An 18,733-nucleotide genomic window follows, 5' to 3' on the forward strand; every position below is an offset into this window, starting at 1 on the left:
ATTTTTTTGACAATATTATTTTTCTGGTTCCCCTTGAAAAAAGTGCTAATTTCCTGTTTTATATGCTTGTGGGAATTTTTTTTCCAATAGGTGGTGAGGGAGAGGGATAGTTTTGTTGTCTAAAAGTGTTGTAAGGGGCAGTGGGTACCAAAATATATTGACGATCAAACAACCAAAAATTAAAAGCCAAATAAAGGACACTTTCTTTCTTTAGCTGAAATTTGGGAAAGAGTGTGGGGTGAAAAATATCAATTTATCTGATAGGGTGAATTCACCATGCATCGGACACCCTCGTACTTCAGCAAGTTTTAGCGATATCGCTACCGGCCGAATATTATCAAAATGGAACTTAACATGTAGTATGTGGTTAAAATATAAACTTTTGATACAAATACATGCTATTTATTGAGAAAATATCACTAAAAACCATTTTTTTCTTAATGTGCCAGATTTCACCATGGATCGGACAATATTCACCATGCATCGGACAAACGGTATTTGAACCGGGAAAATGTCATAGCTTTATCTTGGTGCTTTAAAATTAGTGATCTTGAAATATTTTTTATCTTTTATTTCAAAATTAACCTTCTAGTTAAATTTGAATATTTACATTTGCTGTGTTTTTCTACTAAGCCAACTGTGAAATTTATTTGAAAGTCATTTTTGTGTATACTCACGCGTAGAAATATACACGGCGAAACTCGCGCTAAAGTGACGTCACAGTGAGGCTACAGAGACGTTAATAAAAATATGACGATATAGGGCAGCGAGAAATTCAAACATTGAGTATATTGTTGGTGCATTTAAGCTTGTAAAATGTAAATATAAGGAATGTTTTTAAGCTTAGTGTGAGTTATTGGTGTGTAAATCACACAGACTTGTCACGTAGGCATATTTCATGAAGCGCGCTAGAGAGAGTTTTTAGTTGCATCACACTGCACTAGAAAGGCTTTACAATGCTATTTACATGTCAACTTGTACGTTGGTCTCGTGGGTTATCATACTCTGGTTTGTAAAAATAAATTGAGTCCAATTCTAGAGTCATATATCGATAACTTGAATATTCACTAAAAATTTAGAGTTTCTAATTTCTATTTCTGCAAAAAACAGATGTCAGTTGGGTTCTGTATGAAAATAGAAGTGATAACCCATGCATCGGAAAGTGTCCGATGCATGGTTAATTTGTGTCCGATGTACGGTGAAATGAAAGTTCTAGTAAAAAACAACTCTAAAAAAGTTATACAAACATGGAAGTGAAATTTCTTTAAAAGTTCTGTAAAATTACCAGTCATAAACAAATTTCACCGAAGTCCTACTCGTTCCGTTGAAGTCTAATTAAAGAATGACAACTCTAAAAATTTGCAAAATCTTAAGATTCTGGTTACTCCCCTTTGATGATGTAAAATATGACGTAACTTCAAGGCCATTCTCGGGGTATTTTTATCGCAACATGATAATAAAAATCGGCATCAATAAAAAGTTTAAATCTTCAGCTTCAAGACAGAAACAAGTAAAAACACGGGAACACCCAGATTTAACTTTTAGAAAGTTTATTGCTTGAAGTTGTCCGAAGCAAGGTATGTGTCCGATGCATGGTTAACTCACCCTAATTGGCAAAATGCATGGTTAACTCACCCTAATTGGCAAAATATTTTTGCGTGACGCGGCCTATCCTGCTTCTGCTTATAATGATACATGTACATGTACATATACAAACCCTAAATGTGTACATTGTATTCAGAAGGAAGGGACTTCCATTCGACGGTCAAAAAATAATGCATATCTAACGAATTTTGCGTATATCGAGACACACTTGAAGGTCGAATTTCAGACTCATTTTAATGCGATATTTTATTCAAAAATATAATTATGAACGTATATCAATATTATCTTGAATGTTGTAATGTGACTCTTATCTTGATAACACCACCCTGCTAGAGCTGGATCACTTCTACCGTCCCCAATATTATAATTAGTACTTTTAGTACGTGTATTGAATTTTTCATTGAAAGGCTACCCCTTTCCTTGTTTTTGTTTCAATATGGCAAACCAAACCCAACCATCAACCTCAGCTTAATTAACCCGACCAAAAGATATTTTGTCCAATAAAAAAAAGACACCCTAACCCCTTTCGACATACACGCATGCACGAGCGCGAGTGAATAAAAGTCCTTTTGGCTTATCAAAAATTTTTTTCCAAGTAATTTTATTTATTTATTTATTTTTGTTTGTAAATAATTTTCTAGCTGCTTCCTCTCCTTTGAAAAACACACAAGCAATGCTATGTCTTTTTAAAAAATGTAATACGTTTTTCATCCCCCCCCCCCTCCAAATTTCCTCTTTAAATTAATTATGAAAGACCTGTCACTGTAGTACATCTTTATCAAATATCAAAAATATGGTGTAATTTATTCTTATGAAGTCAAACTGAAATTTTTGTTTTACTGCCACCAGTAACTTCAATATGTAAATGTTTTAATTTGTATACTTTGTTCAGTCGAAGTCTAATGCTATTTTCCACTTTGATATTTCCATTGACCGTACAATCTGATCAGCAGGACTATGTGTTCAAATCACATATGTTTTCTATGAGTTACCGGTACCTATTACGATGTATATTTCAATAAATGTAAAATATGGTGTCATTGGGTTTCTCTCGACATATGCACATTCCCGAACCGGTCCAGTATATCAGGTATACAAAAGTTTACAGCGTTCGATGCGTTTTCTCACACATGCACATGCATGTGTGTGTAACTTTTTCTTTCATCTAACCTATTCAAAATGTACTTTTAACTGTTTTTCAAGTTTGCAAGAGTATGATTTTGAGTTTTAAAACATTTTCTAGGTTCTTCATGATGTTTAAATACTTTATTATCGGAGATGTGTACAGATCGAGAACCACACTAGAAAGTCATTCAAGTGTAGCAAATGCATTTGGGTTTATATAGCCGGTAAAATAAGGCTAGGAATTTGAAAGAAAAATGGCGTGAACGGGGATTATTAAGTCGTAGAAGGAATTTAATGTTAAGTATTTAAGGACATACGCAATGTACCTTACCTACTGATAATTTTTCAAGATATTCTTAATTTAAGATTATAGTGCCATCAGATGTTCGTAGACAAAAAATCAGTATGCATTACCAGGGGTTTTGAAAAGATATCAATTGATGAAAATTCTTGTAAAATTGAAAGAAAAATACACAAAAATTACTAAACATATATTCTAGATGTTTTGTTTATCCAAACTTGTTTTAAAAGAAGTGTACAACAGCATATATAGACATAAAAATGTAGCACACAGTTCCTTTAAGTATTGGAACTCTTCAACTCCAGGGAAAAAGACAATAAAGTTCAAACTACATTGCGTATGTCCTTAAGAGTACATGCCAGCTTTAAAGCTGAACACGACTCGTAAATAGGCGCACGCCATTTTCCATACTACTAGCTACGACATCAGCACCGGGATATACCCTTCGCATTCATTACACCTCACTGCTGGTTATCTAACGTTATCTTTGCTTACATTTTATTGCAGTAACTTGTATTTGTGTTTGTTTGTATACTGCACTGACCTGTGCAACTGTTTAAGTTTCTTTGGTATCTTTGGTATATGGCGGACACATTCCTTAAATTACGAATCGTGTTCAGCTTTAAAGCTGAACACGATTCGTAAAAGGAATGTGTCCGCCATATTCGATACGTCTCTCGCTATATCTGAGGGACCCTATATAAAGTCGCTCACTTAGTCACTGTTCAGTGTAATCAATCATCACCGGTGTAGATGGACGTATGCTTATATAGAGCATTCGTTAGCGACAAAAAAATAACTGAGAACTTTTATATCGGGAGAGTAAGATACCAAAGAAACTTACATCAGCTGCACAGGTCAGCGCAGTATACAAACAAACACAAATACACGTTACTGCAATAAAATGTGAACAAAGGTAATGCAAGATAACCAACACGACCACGGATCGCCATTCCACGTCGCTACCCATGTCAATAAAGCAGTCAGGTGTAACGAATGCTAAGAGTATACCCCAGTGCTGATAAGGTAGATAGTATTATCAAAAAATGACGTATGCCTATTTACGAGTCGTGTTCAGCTTTAAGTCAAAAACTTTGCAAGCTTTATGTTACGAGCCCAGGTAAAGCTAGTCAGGCGTAACGAATACAAAGGGTTTAAGGAGGCTGGGGAGTCAACAAATTAACCATCAGATATAACTGAATTTTTTAGATATGATATCTTAAGGTGATTTGAACCTGTCGTGAAAGTAATTAGAAAATTAAAAGACAGGGCTCGACATTAACGCTTGTCCGCTTGTCCGGTACCAGTGAAAAAAAATTACGGACAAGTGAATATTGCTGGACACTTGTCCGATAGGACAAGTGCATTTTAATGTGAAGAAGTCTCCAAATAATAAAAAGAACAACTGTTGAGTATTTAGTTTCAAGGTATCACACCGGTAATTGACCAATCAAAATGAACTTAGTCAATTGTAGTTCCATACATAATAAAGAAATATTTTTTTATTGTGAGAAATTTTTTTAATTTCCCTTATTCTATTTTTACATTTTTGGTATCTGTGCTTAGGATATTTTATGTACTTTGTAAAATATTAAAGGTTTTTGACAGGAACTATTTCTTTCGGGGCATAGGAGGCCACTTCCTGGGGTGCACACAGGATGTTTATAAACACATTGAATACACGTGGATTTGAGGGTATTCCTGTTTGCGGATGGAAAAAATCAGAAAATGCCGTGTAGGTACCCTATTTTTTGGTGTCGGCTGATGTGACTGGTAACGTTTAACACTTCCTGCTAAATATTTTTTCATGAATTCGAATACCTGATTTTTAATGATTTTTTATTCTATATAGAATTACATAGTGAAAACAATTACCGGTGTGATACCTTGAAGGTGATTGTGTAAAATCATCTACACCCATATTATAGGCAGTTTTAATTTTATAAAGGCATATTTCAACAAAATATGTCATTTTATGAACTTTCTGTGTGAAAGCACATATTTTTAAATTTAGAAGCAGGGTTGACATTAATTTATACAGATTTCTATGTAAAATACTAATAATATGTCATGTTTTACCCTCAAAACTCCAAATTATGACTTTCAAAGGAGAATTGTGCATCTGACATGTAGAAAGAAGTTAGAAAATGTTGGTTTTTTATTTTATATGACTTTAAACTCTGTGCACCACCTGACCGCAGTCAATTATAGAGTCTACAGACTGTGCCGTAAAAGCACTTTAGGCTGATTTTTTCAAGAAAAGACTAATTCTGGGTTTGCGAATGAGTTTTCAACAAAAGCGACAACTGCGATAAAATGTGAAGAAGTAAAACATGTTTTTAAAAAGTGTTAAATTTTACAGAGACTGGGTTTACTTTCATTTTATTCACCTTAAGTGATTCATTTATTACTGGAGTGGAGGAATAGAAATAATGAAATGAGTTAAATTTGTCTAATAAAAGTAATGCACAAATAAAATTTATTAAGAATTTTTCAAAAATAAGAAGCTTATGACCAAAAATGCCTAAATACTGTCAGGGCATGAGAGTGAATACTTATTCTGAATCCCAACCATGCATCACACATATAGTACAGAATGTCACTTAGCACCATGGTATGCCTGTTATGGTTCTCTAGACTTTTTCCATGCTTTCGCAGCTGACATTCAAGATTTTTCAGTTTGCCGGAGAATGTTTTTTGTCATTTTACCACTTTTATGTAGGTGTTGACCCTCTCTTTTAAATTAAGTCTCAGTCAGGATGTTTATTTTAACATGATTTGTTAAGCACATTAATGTACTGAAATATTAATAAATTACAAATTAAAGTGATGAAGAAATTTGACATATTTACACAATCAAAATATCAGAATAACCATAATTCAGCTAATAAAGTGCCATGTTCTTCTTTTGTCACTTCCTATAAATTTTATCAGCATTTTTTGTACACCCACCCACCTCCAAGAATCATGGAGGATGGCCTGATATTAGTTTCTTTGTTGCATTTATTCACATTTAAAAGTGTTAAGACCCATAAAAATGTTTAAGATTTATATTTTTAAATTTAAATGTTGAATTTTTATGTAAATTTGGTGAAACAAAAAGCTGTAATCTTGAATTAATCATGCAAATTCATCAAACACCTTTGAAATTCCTGAGTAATTCAATGAAAAGAGGATAATTATGTATGTTCAATTGGAATTTCATGGCTAATTTGTGTCTGCAGAGAAAGCCAGTTACATAAATCACAACAATAAATTACATCTGAATTGTTTTCTCCATTTTCTTATCATCAAAGCAAGTTTAATGGAGTGTCAGAGCTGTCTAGAACCTCCCCAGATGCTGATATCATTTGGACTGCCCTGTGTTACAACACAGCTTTTAGATAAACTTCTGCATAGCAGGTTGTAGACAAGTACCTAGGCTTTATTTGGAACATAAATTGACCAGATGCAGATTTTATTATCAGCCTAATATTTAACAATTTCTGTAAATTTTGTCATTCTTAGGAGGGTAAAATGCAATTTTGTTATGTAATAATTGCATAATGGTCTCAGACTTGTGAATTATTTTTTGTTTGTTGTGAAGAACAATGCATATACTCTCCACGGATACAAAATTGGTTGCCAGGCTTAGTCTATTAAGGATGAAATTCTGCTTCAAAATATGCACACAAAAACTTCTGTCAGAGTGCTCAGTGTGTATTCTTGACTGCTCTGGAGTAAGGGAGATAAATGCATCATATCTCCAGCAATAATGGGAATTAGATCCCCAGACTTCAGGATGTTAGTGACAGTTATTTAAGAAATCTCAGGTGCAAAAATGAAAAAAAATCTGACAACTTCAAAGGTCCTTCAAGGTATCACACCGGTAATTGACCAATCAAAATGAACTTAGTCAATTGTAGTTCCATACATAATAAAGAAATATTTTTTTATTGTGAGAAATTTTTTTAATTTCCCTTATTCTATTTTTACATTTTTGGTATCTGTGCTTAGGATATTTTATGTACTTTGTAAAATATTAAAGGTTTTTGACAGGAACTATTTCTTTCGGGGCATAGGAGGCCACTTCCTGGGGTGCACACAGGATGTTTATAAACACATTGAATACACGTGGATTTGAGGGTATTCCTGTTTGCGGATGGAAAAAATCAGAAAATGCCGTGTAGGTACCCTATTTTTTGGTGTCGGCTGATGTGACTGGTAACGTTTAACACTTCCTGCTAAATATTTTTTCATGAATTCGAATACCTGATTTTTAATGATTTTTTATTCTATATAGAATTACATAGTGAAAACAATTACCGGTGTGATACCTTTACCGCTGCTTTAAAGACGGAAACAGTACATAAAAACCAAACTTCGATCCCGATATGGATTGCTATGTAATAGAGTTGATACTCGATCGGGATCGATGTTCACTAATTGCATACTACTGCAAAGGCATGGAACTTACGAAGTTCGGATTCTGTTTTATGTTGATAGGACAGAGAGTCTATATAAAATTTTGATTTGTGTGTTTGTTGTATTTATAAATTACATCACGCATATGTCATGGACTTTATTTTAGTTTTTCAGTTGAAAGGATTAGATCTTTCTTGAAATATTTTCGGACAAGTGAAGTTGAAGTTCGGACAAGTAAATGTCTTGGTCACTTGTCCGAATGGACAAGTAGGGGAAAAAGTTAATGTCGAGCCCTGTTAAAGATAGGTTCCCTCAGATAGACGACAAGTTTGTGGTTTAGGAATCATCAAATTTGACATATGCTAATGCGTTCGTTTCCTTGGCAACAACCTCTGAATATGCCCTTGTATAAAAATGTAAAAGCTGTGAAAAAAATCCCATTGCCATTAAAGAAAATAACAAAAAACTCACAAATTATTATCAGAATTCATTTACTTGGAAATATATAATAGGGTAGCAGATTAACTTCATTTTGTCATTCTTTATACATAGAAATTACATTCAAACAGCACTCTACGGCAGTCTGAATTTCCTCTGTCTTCTTAAAAATTGCCCATTTTTACTTAACCTTGACAACAAAAACGGTTATAAAATCGCACTAAAGGTAATTGGATATTTATTTTTTTAACTCCATTTTAAAAAAGAGATGTATAGCTAAGTATGATTCTGAGGAACATGTAGGTCTTTTGTAGCAGCTAGAACAAACATTTCAGTCATGGGTAGCAAGTGGGTGGAAACAAAAAAAGATGTGATCCTTAGCCTGAAAAAAAAAAAAATTCTTCAGCCTTACTGACAGGTGGACAAGGATTATAGTAATGTATGTAATCATGTATCATCTATTATAAAGTTACTCAGTACTGAGTTATCATTTTTATTTTCATAATATTTTCATAATATAATTGTAATAAAAATAGTGTTAAAAATCATAATAAAAATAGTTTTAAGCCTATGGAAGGAAGGAATTTTTACAAAACACATGAATTTTGTTTATAAAATGTGTGTGAAGCTTCAGCATTCAATACACCATAACACAGATGAGGAGGTCAAAAGGTTAAGTTATGATTTTTATTTTGTTGTCAGAAATGTTGATATTTATTTATTATTTATTCATACCCAGTCTGATGGTTTCAACATCAAGGTTATTTATCAGTGCAACTGGATCAAAAGGAACATACTGCAGAGAGTTTACTAAAGTTGTACATTTTGACTGCTCATTGATAAGAAATCCATTCTGACTGTTCCTTTGGCAGCTTTCAAAAAACCTGCTGAGATAATAAATCACATATATGTATTCAATTTACATGTGAATTTTAAAGACATTCCTTTAACAGTGTTTAACATTATACATTTATGTCAATTTCAACTCTCTTGAATTTTAACATTTACAAAACAGCAGTACAATTAAAAGTCTGTATTATATTCTATAGCAAAACAACTTTTAAATTCTACTTCATCTTTCACATCATCAAAACAGTTACATCGTTAATAGAGATATCATTACCTGGTATTCATTTACTTGTTGTAAACATCTAAAGCCACAAGTAATAAAAATGTTGAATGGTAAAACATTTTTTTAATGTGCAAGCAGTTTTCTAGCTGGAATGCACATCAATCCCCAATTATCTCTATCACCTCTAAAGGCTCTATACTGTTTTGGCGATCATCTTTCTCTAAAACATCTTTCTTCCTTTATCTGAAATTAATGTAAAAATAAAAAGTGCTAATTAATATTTATCAAACTGTAACACAATTCTCTGATTCAAATAAAAAAATATTTTGCACAATGCAAGTACATGTACATTTATTTAATTCCCTATTTTTTTCTTTCAAACAAAACTAATAAATGTGTGTAGTGTACAAGCTCATGAACAAGTGTCCTCAATATTTTTTTTAAAAAATAAGAATACAATTGGTCAACTGTCCTTCCACATATTTTTACAAACAGCATTTTAAACTGCATGACTTGTTACATCAAGTTTGTAGGTAGGACATCAATTCTTCATTTTTTTAGTCATATTGACCACTGAAATGTTCATGAATGCAATTATTTTCCCTGAAAATTACCATGATCTCAATTAGCAATAGGCCTTTCAGACTAATTCTGTTCACTTACTTCACTTTACTATCTGTATTATCTTCTCTAAATATTAAAAACATGGGACCCATTTTTTGAAGTCATTGACAAATATGCATTTTTTCTGATACAGTGTAGAAATTCTCAGTTGTGTAAATAAATAAGATATTGTTTGAAAGACTCAAGTACACTGTACAAAATATGGCAACTAGTATCACAGTCAGAACTCACTGATGCCATTGGCTCAATCAAGGTGGGTTTTGTTTTGTTTATTGTCGAAAAGATAACACAGATGCACAGTGTACATTGTTCATAGTATATTTCTGCATTATTCATGATAACCTTTCATAATGATATCTACAAATTTCGTATACTATAAAAAGGGACACATCATATAACATTACCACTAAAAAATTCTGCTGTACTATGTATTTCCGTGAAAATCATGAACATCGAGATCTTGTACCCAGAAATGAAATCGCCTGGACAGTTGTTGTAAGATACCAAACAGAATATATTCATAGACTTCTTGCATATAAATACAACCGAATATACAGTGTTTTTTCTCTGAAAATGTAAGTGACCGTCTTTTTATCAACATGGCGACGGAAAACGGCGTGGGTATGTCGTACATTCCCAATGTCGGAAGAACTTTCAAAAAGCCAATTTTAATAAATAATATGAATAATCTAATGAAAATTACTTTACTTGACTATCAAATTGTTGTTTGTTACCCTATAAATTAGTTCTATAACAAATGAGTCGTAATTATTAGTATTACGACATCATCCTATCTTCAGCAGTTCGAGTTGCGCGGTAGATTTGAATTCGTCAGGTTCGAATCACCTTAAGCTGTCAACTATCATTTGGCAAACAAAAATTTCACACATTTTAGTTTTAAAATTTGATCATTTTTGTATATCTTTATATGGAGCTCTTCTTCTAAAGGAGATCAATATAGTCTGAAAATGGCCACAACCACCCAGCCCTCTTAAATTCCCCTGTGAAAAATAATAATTTTGGCGTATGGCTATTTACGAGTTCACCTTTAATCTAACAAGTAAAAATGGGACTATTGAAATGCCTATTTACTATCATTCCAGTAGTTTTTTAACAGCGTTTCACTTTGCCTGATCAAGGGTGCTAAAGTTTTACATGTTGATTACCATATTACTCATCGATTGGATGTTTGATTTCAATGAAAGCCATACTACTTTGCATATCATTATGAAATACAGAACCCAGCAATACTACCTACAATACTGACCAATCGTATTCAATGATTGTTCACGAGAATGCAGTAAACAATAATTACATGTGGACAGACAAAGCAAGTCTTCATCCTTATAATGATGATACTGATCATTATCAGTCTGGTCAAACCCCTAAACGGGGGTAAACGGAAATAGAAAAACCATAACCCTAAACGGGGGTTCATGTATGAGCATGCGCAGATGCTTAAAATGTGTGTATTTCACACAAAAAGTAGAGGTTTACAGAAAACGTCGGTGCAAAGTAACGGATCATTTTGCAAATGTAAAACTACTCGGTAATGATAGATTAAAGGTGTTTTAAGACACTCGCTAAAATAACACGGGACTAGATGGGAAAATGGTCATAAATCACCGAACGAAAGATTAATATAGAATCAGTTGAAATTTTATGAACGGAATAGTTAAAGGCAGAAAAATGGATGTTCAAATAAGCAAAAAGCCCAAGTTCGTGTGTAAGAAAACGCATGCTTCTGATTCTTCTTATGTGTTCCCAAGATTCTGTGAATGTTTCGTGTATCAATCATTGTGAAATGAATAGTAATGAACGGTGAATTAAGGGAAATTTATGATCGGGGCAACAAATTCTTCTACAATGTTTCATGTGAGACATTCAGTTCACTGTGGATTATTTGTGCCATTTCCAATAGGATTTTTTAGTGAAATATTTAAAATTTACGCTACTAATATCCTACATTGTTCATATAAAATTGTTTAATTTATCATTGTGTCTTCAGTGCTGTTTATTTATTTGTCTCGTTCTTTGTTCTCATTTGAATTAACCTGTAGCTGTCCAATAAGTTGAATCTTATTGGACACCTACAGGTAACTTATTGGACGGAGTGCAGGACAATAAGAAATTTACTGAACTACTGAACCAAGTTTAACAAAAGATGACGTCACAAAAATGTTTTAACAACAAATATGACACGTGCTTTTTTGAGGGCAGGAAATGGGCTTTGACTGACCACGTGTTGCTGCTGACTACAAATCTCGTACTGGTAAACAATCATTCAATATGATAGGCCTGGATTCTGTGTTTCATATGCATAGTAGTATTGATTTCATTCAAATCAAACATCCAATCGATGAGCAATATGATAATCAATTTGTGAAACTTTAGCACGCTTGATCAAGCAAAGGGACACGCTGTTATTGGAATGATTGTAATATCTTTATTTATTCCGATATTATTTCTCTCGTAGGTTCAAAATGGACGGGCCATTGCAACGTGTGGAAGACAAAGGTATCAGGTGAGCGTCTATGTAGAAAAAAGAAAATACCTGTAATTACATCTGCCAAGGTTAACATGTATTCATTAAAATAGCTTTTCAATTGTACAGAAACAAAGATTACATTTCACTGATAGATGAAGTTTCATGTTAATATCCCTTGGAGAATAAAACAAATAATAATAACTCAATCACATTAATTTTATATAGATAGTTTGTGTTGCTTTTGCAGTGTATAGAATTAATACTTTAAAGGAAATTGATTTAGAATCTTTCCTAAACACACGTCATGGGTGTTTCCTTGGGAAAGGGGTCAGTGTCATTTTTATTGATTTATTTTAAAAATATAATGTCTGAAATACTCCTGGAACACTTTCGAACCACCAGATCCTCACATGGTACGAAAAAGCAGAAAAGTATTGACAATACACTTGGGTTTTTGAATTACTAAAACCATTATCGATTACAGGCTGGGATCCAGGAGTTTTTTTCGGGGGAGGGGGGGGGGTCATCAAGTCCAAAAATATCTAATCGAGAAATCTGTTGACAAGGAGAGAACTTAACTCCTTTCCCAAACGTGAAAAACTTACTTACTATGTTTTGGGGGGTAAGGGTGTTGAAGTACTTTCTGGAAAGAGCTATGAGCGAACTCTGGACCGTGGCTTGAGATGATGGGGACAGCCATTTAAATCTAGGGGGTGGGGTGGAGCTGGCAAATTTTGTCAAGTCAGATTATGTTCATACCTTCACATGTCAGAATATACATGTATTTAATTCTAGGATGATAAACAAAATTATTTAATTTCCTCTTCACTGAAAAAAAAGTTTGACAAGCAAAAATGTCGAGGGTGTGTGCAGGCATGTAGTATCGTTTTTCAAAAGTGGAAGGGCTAGCCATACATCTTATTCCTAAAAAAATTTTGAAAGCAATTAAAAAAGAAGAAAATTGGCCAAACTCGAAAAACATTTCTTTGGGGGGATGGGTGGTTGTGTATGACTTCCTTTCATAACGAAATTTAATTAATAAAATATACAAATTTACCATGATTTAACTATAAGCTAAACGAAAAAAGGGGAACCAGCCTTTCCTTGAACATTTTCGATAGTAAAATGTTATGTTTGGAAAAAAGTAGGGGGCGCCCCCGATCTAGCTCCCTGAAAATACGGACGTGCCTGGTTGGATGTGTCAAAACTCAAAAGCTTTCTTATTTATTTTCAAGATCTTTTCTCCTCTCCCCCAACGAGAATCTAAAGGTCGTCGAAATCCTCGTTTTATTTTCTTAAAAACACTGCGCAGCAAAATCTTTACATTATACTTTAAACTACTGCAAAACTGAAGCCCCCCCTCCCCCCATGCCCTACGGCCATGATAAACACATCCACTATTGATTTCGAGGAGAAATAGATTAAATAAATTCGAAGTCCTTAATTCATACAGAATATCAAGTTTTTAATAGTTGTTTCCGAATATTATCTGAATGAACTCTCGACCTTAATCAATGGATATAAAAATTCCCTAAGTTAGTTTTTGAGTGTATTAGAGATCTGTTCAAATTGGCACACCCCTGCTTGAAATACCTCCTTGGCAGGCATACAGATGTAGCAGTGTTTTACAAAGCGGCAAAGCCGACAAGAATTAAAAGAGGCAGTTTAACAAATCTGAATTTCAAAATGAAAATGAAAAGGGAAAGGGGGGCTGGGGGTTGTAGAGATTTCCAGTCACACTCTTCATTTTCTGAAAACTCCTTTTTTACAATTAAATGCAGGGATTCTGCCATATTGCATAAAAAAGATTGTTATCCTCAATCTCCTTCATTATGCTTGCCCATGACAAGATAATATACATCCATCGTATCTGAAACAATTAGTTATCCTATCAAAAAATAAATCTTCAATTCAATTTAATTGTTTGAGAGAGATCTAAACAGCCCAATAATTGTACTGGCCTTCACTTGTGATTTCAAACAATTTTCATTTTATCTGGCCTATACAATGGTACAACTTTCTTATCATCAGAAAATTTTTTAAGGCAACTCTTAATTTTATTCTAAGTGAAAAACAAGAGGTGAGTTATAAGACCCCCCCCCCCCCCCACACACACACACACACACAAAAAAAAGGTATTCACACAGTAATTTCAATAAAATAATCTAGGGCCTTTAAACTATATATATGTACATGTATCATTTCATATTGAGTTACTCATTATATTCTAGATCAGTTCTCCACACTCACTGATGAAGAGGTGTCTGTGTTATATTGTTTTCTGTGTTCTGACTCCAATCCTCCTGACTTCACTGACACAGAGTTGCTGGACATGCTTAATGAGATACGACAGATAGCGTACCGTAATGAGAATCCTGTAACAAGTGAGGAAGCACAACAGACTCTGGACAGACTGAAGTCACGTGATTACCTTTGGGAAGATCAGGAGAAGTTAACGGAGAACACAAAGGATGAGACAATGTATAGGATAGCGTCAATACACCCTGATATACCATTCTATTACAGTAGTTATGACACAGCCAGTGTGTACCTGAGATCACAGAAATACAACAGAAAACCTGGAGAAAAGTGTGTCATTAACAACACCATTAACGTGCGTACCGGTGGAGGTTGTGATGACGTACTGATACTCCGTCTACAGATGAACATACTGACTCAAGTCACCATGGAGGACACGTATATATATGATGAGATATACCAGTTATGTAAGTCACTAATTATTTATTATATGTAATTATTTCAGAAAGGGCTTCAAGTGATTGATTGAATTCTGCAGATTGATATATTTCTTAACAGAACATAGTCAACATTATTCTAAATATTTCATGATGTGATTCCTTGGGTACTGACTATTTTGTTTACTTCATTGGCTTGTACACAGTGATTGATGCTACACACAGTAGATGCACATGTAAAACTATTGTGAATTAAATAAAAAAAAAAATAAAAGGTGAAGAGAATGAACAGTGACCGATCTCTAGGAAATCTACTAACTATACAAATATGTAAACAGTGCATAAATCAGGGACGGTGATTAGATGTAAATTTATGTATGTCTTTAGATACGTTTTAATTTTATTCTGGTTAAAATAATAAATTTTACACTGTGACAATATTCGTCTTCTTTTACAGTGAATGTTTCAAACCAAATACTGAAGGAGAGTGAAGATAAAAGAAAAGAATTTCTAATGGATCTAAGAAGAGGAGGGGAGGCTGTACATTACAGAGGAAGATCACAGGACAGTGTAGATCACGTGACGTGGCTCTGGGGATGCAGGAAACCTGACATCGTGAGATCCTGTATAGGCCTCCATCCACACAATGATATTTACATCGTCAACAACAAAGCTTATAGAAAACCAAGTAAGAAAATTAATATAATTGAAATGTTTTATTCAGTTTCCTTTAGGTTTTTTTTTACATTATTCACGGGAAGTAGTTGGGACACATAAGTTTTAGCTGTGCGACTTCGATAAATAAAAACAAAAAAGTGCATACTAAACACGAAACTAAACCTTATTCTGCAAAATACTGACCAACTTTATTTTCCTTATGGTGGGGGATAATTTTTTACTGTCCGACATCGATAATTAAACAAAGTATACACTTAACAAAGAACCTTACTTTATTGCTCAGTGTAAACTACATCCCTAGATGTATCGATCATGCAAACTTGGTTACAATAAGGTTTCTTGAGAATGAACAGCTCTAAAAGCTTGAATATGGTCACTGAGCCCCCTCCCCTCCCCAAAATATACACCATCCTAAGTAAGTTTTTCATGAATATGGAATTCCCCCTTAACATTTTACTCCCCCAGCACAGTGACGTAGCATCGTTTTTGAAAGTGGGGGGGGGGGGGGGCAGTCAGAGAAAAAAAATCTACTTATCTGAAAAAAAGGGGGGGGGATGTTCTATCTCGAACCCTGTCCAAACTCGAAAATCCTAATTCTAGGGGGGGGGGGGGGAGGCGAACATTTTTCAGTTCCAAACTTTTCCATACATTACTACATTACCCTTATTTTTCTTTACCGAAAAAAAGGGGGGGGGAGCCTTTCAAGGTACCTTTTCAAAACAAAAAAGTTATGTGCGGAAAAAAAAGGGGGAGGGGGGAGGGAAGGCCTCCTCTGATACTACGTGCCTGCAGCTCTACTTTAAAATAGATAATGAGTTTCTGTCTATAATTGCAATGTTTTTATGTTTAAGTGCACATGCACTTAATATAACTTACCAGATAAAATTTGGGACGGTTGATTGCAATTGCATGCGGTGTAGCAACCGCTAATAATAAAACGCCGCTTAATGATAGAAATATCATTAAGCTTTGCAATGCAACGCTTAATGTCATATTTTATTGCATGAATAGTTGTCATTCTCAATTCTATCATTAAGCGGCTATTTGGGGTTAGCGGTTGAGAATGCCAACTATTAATGCAATAATTTATGGCATTTAGAGTTGATATTTTAAGCGTTGCAATTGCAACGCTTAATGATGTTTCTATCATTTAGCGGCTTTTATCATTAACGGTTGCTACAATGCGGGGATCCATTTTCTTCCTTAAGGGGGGGGGGGGGCAGATATTTCCGTAAACCGGAATATGATTATGAAATACGTATCCTGATACAGAAATGAAAATACCATTACTTAGTATGTAAAAATAAATTCCAGAAATAATAAATGTTCTTGTTAAAGTTTTTGAAATCAATTACTAAAATTTAAAAAAAAATGTTAAAAAGTAAGACGACGACATCCTATAGCATTGCATTTATGCTTTATAACATGAAGCTTTGTCTCCACAAAATATTTGTTAGAAACAGTATCCAAATTCATTGAAAACTAGCCAATTCAGAGAATCTGTGTCCTCCGCTTAAGGAAAAAAAAAGAGCATGCGGAGATTTGGGGGGGGGGGAGTGGCACTTTAAGAAGGGCGGTGGAGCCATAGGGAGATATGGTATAATATTTAATTGCATAAACTCAAAAGCTTCTTGAGATATTGCCTGACATGAAAGTTTTACACATAAACAGAATGTATGAATTAACGACCTTGACCTTTGACCTTTTGACCTCAAAATGAATAGGGGTCTTTTTTAGGCCATAGGGAATTGTGGTATAATTTTTTTTTTTAGAAAGCTCAAAGGATTCTCGAGATATGACACGAAAGTGTGAAAAACAGACAGAATTTATGACCTTGACCTTTTGACCTCAAAATCAATAGGGTTCTTCCTTAGGCCACAGGAAGTTGTGTAAAATTTTATGAAAAATCTCAAAAGCTTCTAGAGATATCGCGCGGAAACTAAAGTGTTACAGAAAGACGGACGGACGGATGGACAGACAGCTAGACCGAAATTAATATCCTCCAATTTCAGTGAAAGAAGGGGACAAAAAAGTATAAATGAAATATCTGTCAGAGGTAATTTTTCCACTTTTCCTTAAGAACAAATCTTAGTAAAAGTAAGCTACAAAAATTCCCATACTCTAGCTTTTGAACGTTTTGGAAAATTTCTTTCATTTCATTGATGGGACTGTAATTTAATGAACATGTACATGCCACAAACAATTCTTTTCTTATCCCCCTTACAGGAGAGTTACATCGCTATTTTTTTCAATATTTCTTTTGATAAAAATTTTAATTATAAATTTTGATTGCGTAAAAATGTAAAAATGACTCCTGAAAATATTCCTAGAAACTTTACAGGAACAAACCATTATACATTTTTAGACCTTTATGGTACTGTAAAGTTACATTTTCTCATTCTTCACCAAATCATGTAGCATTCGGCAGGCTTTGGATGATTCTGTCACCTTCATCAATATTAAACACGTTAAGGTACGATTCAGCCGAGGCGTTCCGATTGATTTTGAAGCATTAATTTATGTTTTGAAACTAAACAGATATCATTTCTTTAGTGAAAATGACACAAATTTTAGCGAAGATATTTGAATTAAGAAGAAAGAATTGTTTGTGCTGTTTTACCTTAATAACTCTCTATTCACTGCACACTGAAGAGTTCTGATTCTGTGAGTTACTAAGATGACCCTTTGCTATAGATTTTCGTCTGTCGTCTTGTATTAACATTTGAATATTTTTTCTTCTCTGAAATAACTGAGAACCAATATGTATTACTATTACGTAAAACTGTGCCTCCACTGACAGGTTTTCCTGCGAATCCCGATGAATATTTTCATTGTTACCCTCAACTACATGAAATATGTATTAGTTGAATTTGATTTGTTAGCACCAACTCCATGCAGTTCTTATAATAATTTATTATACCTCTGTAATTTTTTATGCCCCCCCCCCCCCTTTCGAAAAAGGGAGTGCGTATTGTTTTGCTGCTGTCTGTCGGTCGACCAACAGTTTCCGTTAATTTTTTTTCGCAGAGGTTGCACATACTGTAATGAAATTTTGCGTACAGATTTATCATTAGAATATCTAGGTCAAGTTCTGTTTTGGGTACCATGAGAAATTTTGGACAGTTATGCCCCCTGAACTAAAAAAAAATTCCAATTATTTGCAGTTTCCGTTCATTTTCTTCGCAGAGGTTGCACATACTGAAATGAAATTTGGTAAGCAAATTTATCATAAAAATATCTAGGTCAAGTTATGTTTTGGGTACGATCAAGCAATTTTGGACAGAGTTATCCCCCTTGGACTT

The 18,733-nt window shown here is 34.0% G+C and overlaps 1 protein-coding gene and 1 long non-coding RNA gene across 5 annotated transcripts in view; one reads left to right on the forward strand and one right to left on the reverse strand.

Moving 5' to 3' along the window:
• The window catches only part of LOC133203269 (centrosomal protein of 290 kDa-like), a 258,032-nt gene that overhangs the window by 57,284 nt on the left and 182,015 nt on the right, over positions 1 to 18,733 (forward strand). The window lies entirely within an intron of this gene.
• Positions 8,164 to 9,194, reverse strand: LOC133203291 (uncharacterized). Of its 2 annotated transcripts, none has more exons than XR_009723380.1 (3): positions 8,997 to 9,194; positions 8,609 to 8,757; positions 8,164 to 8,255 (listed from the first exon to the last, which is right to left on the reverse strand). It is a non-coding gene; the product is annotated as an uncharacterized LOC133203291 (long non-coding RNA). The 2 variants fall into 2 exon arrangements; XR_009723379.1 differs by having other exon boundaries at positions 8,609 to 8,760.

This window comes from Saccostrea echinata, unplaced genomic scaffold (assembly GCF_033153115.1).
Source record: "Saccostrea echinata isolate AGI-Se365-2 ecotype Australia unplaced genomic scaffold, CSIRO_AGI_Sech_v1 ptg000049l, whole genome shotgun sequence".
Lineage (NCBI taxonomy): Eukaryota > Metazoa > Mollusca > Bivalvia > Ostreida > Ostreidae > Saccostrea > Saccostrea echinata.